This window comes from Poecilia reticulata, linkage group LG15, assembly GCF_000633615.1.
Source record: "Poecilia reticulata strain Guanapo linkage group LG15, Guppy_female_1.0+MT, whole genome shotgun sequence".
Taxonomy (NCBI): Eukaryota; Metazoa; Chordata; class Actinopteri; order Cyprinodontiformes; family Poeciliidae; genus Poecilia; species Poecilia reticulata.
This window is the reverse complement of record NC_024345.1, coordinates 5,126,258-5,128,712: the sequence shown is the minus strand read 5'-3', so window position 1 is coordinate 5,128,712 and position 2,455 is coordinate 5,126,258. Positions and strand designations below refer to the sequence as shown.

At 41.7% G+C, this 2,455-nt stretch overlaps 1 long non-coding RNA gene across 1 annotated transcript; it reads right to left on the bottom strand.

The window, feature by feature from the left end:
• Positions 1 to 210: 210 nt before the first annotated feature.
• Positions 211 to 965, bottom strand: LOC103476598 (uncharacterized). The gene is made up of 3 exons (XR_535501.2): positions 803 to 965; positions 660 to 719; positions 211 to 531 (listed from the first exon to the last, which is right to left on the bottom strand). It is a non-coding gene; the product is annotated as an uncharacterized LOC103476598 (long non-coding RNA).
• Positions 966 to 2,455: the final 1,490 nt, after the last annotated feature.

The window sequence follows — 2,455 nt, the reverse complement described above, 5'->3', positions numbered from 1 at the left end:
TTCATCCTGGACCGGTAGGTGAGTCCCACATTACAAGCCGCTCTGCGTAACATGAGGCGACCGGCTGCTAATGAGGCAATGAAGCTTCAAGCTGCTTCATGTAACCTGTGTTACATTCTAGGATTTGAAATAATCCAAATTATTTCTTAAAAAACTARCTAGGTTCGTCTGCTGGAGGTGGCGGCAAATTGTAAAACACAGAGACAAGTAGATGGTGAAAAAAATCAGCGAAGTGTATTTATATTTACAATATATACAAAGTGTTTCACAACTGTGAAGTCCGGTTCCTTAAAACAAGGAAGTCTCTTTCGGTGATGAAAGAGAAAACAAAATAGTCCTTTAGTTCCCGCTGTGGATGGTTGGTTGAATTTCCAACCAGTTTGGAGACGGTTCCTCAGAGATTGGGTGGATTTCTGGTTCCGCTATGGTTAGCTCGCCAGTCCGGTCAGTGTACATAAACCAGACAGTTCTTAATGTGTCCCAGATCCTCCAGTTTACTCCGAGCGGGGTGGGATCTGGAACACACCTGGCCTGYGCAAACAGGCCAGACAATCAATATACATGTACATGCATTTCTTAATCCAATGTGTTTTTACGTAAGTGCGTAATCACGGGCTGGGAGGCTAGCGCTAGCATTCTAGCTCCCGAGCAACACTTACCAGTTCCTCATCGACAGACAGACAGAGATCGTTTCAACGTACAGATGAGTGACCATATGTCTGTAATTTAACAGAGGTATACGATTGATGTATGATCGACATTCAAAAGCAAAACCGCTTTGGGAACAGAAACCCAAGCCTACCTGCACGTCAGAGTCCGACAGCGTCTCCTACCTAAGGTGCGATTCAGCACCAATATAAGCCGTAGCTGTCAATTTAGGATGCTGACGTGCAGCTGTCACATGACATTCAAACATCGCGAGACCAATAATGATCTCGCCTGCTTGGTATTGAATAAATTAAGGAACGGGGGMTTTTAATTAAATCTTTAAATAAAAATAAATAAAATTAGATCTAATCAAAATAGAAAAATAAAAAAACCAAATCCAACAGAAAAATGATCCTGGTTACATTCACCACGTAGAGACCAAGCAGGCTGTGGATATAAGCAACACTTCAGGTGTTATTGTCTCCCATCACTCCCAGATGAAACCGTCTGGTTGCAGAGAAACAAGCTCAGGGCTCCGTTAGTCAGTATTGTGAGTTAAAATTTTCACGAAAGTAAAATGTTCGTTTTTGTGGCACATCTGTATCTTATTTTGAAGGGATATGTAAACGTTACTATAGCGACCAGAGTCAGAGCATTTGGGCTGCGGTCACCGCTGTGTTTATGAGGCTTATTAATGATCGCAAAATAAATATCAAGCCTGAAAACCTAATATCGTAACGGACTGAATGTTATGTTTTTAACGTAACCTGTGCTCAGCTCGTGGTGGTTGCCATGGCAACAGGTGTGCTTTAAATGACAAAGAGGGAGATTTAGGGTGCGTTCACACTGCAGCCTTAAGTGACCCAATTCTGATTTTTTTGACGTAATGCGACTTGTATCTGATCTCTTCATGGCAGTGTGAACAGCACAGGTCAGATTCCTTTTAGAATGTGACCCATATCCGATACGTATCCGATTCAAATGCGACCATAACGTCCAGGTCACATTCATCCGAACTGAACGTCACTGATTCTCAACAAATCTCACTATTCTGTGTCCTGATACGAGCAAGTGGGAAGAAAAACAATCATGTAATGAGGATTAAGTTGTTAATATGCTGCTCCGGTTGGACAACAACTTCAAATATATAAGCTATGCTCCACCGTTAGCCTCCATGTTTACTTCCGCAAACACTGAGCACTTCTTCTTTTTATGGCAGTTGGCAGAACACTGAGAACACTGACGCTATGGCGCCCTCTACTGCGCATGCGGGACACTTTCAGGTCATTTGCCCGTTTACACTGCAGAACACATACAGGTTGCATTTACTGGCAGTGTGAACGGCCTTGGCAAAAAAATCGGAATTGAGTCACTTAAGGCTGCGGTGTGAACGCACCCTTAGAGTTGATCACCTGTTCGGGTTGTTTTACGTTTGTTTACCTTTGCTGTGGCTCATCACAGCCGCTGTAGTTTCTCAACATTCAATAAACACAAACTTGAACTAATTATCTCGTTTTTTGTGAGTATACGTCATTTATAACAAACATCAGTATTTAATAAACAAATGGCTTCTACTGCGATAATTATGTGAAATTAAATTAATTGTCTAGGGTTTCAGAAAAAATAGTTTGGGCATCTCGGTTTGAGCTCAGAGTCTCGGAGATTTTTACTCTAGCAAACAATTATTTTTGCTCCTTATTTAGTGGAAATATTGATGTTGATGAGATTTTCTCTAAAATGATAACCTTTTTCAATCCTTATAGCTCCATCGATCCGTCTGTCTGTCCGTACACCCTTGTCCCTTACT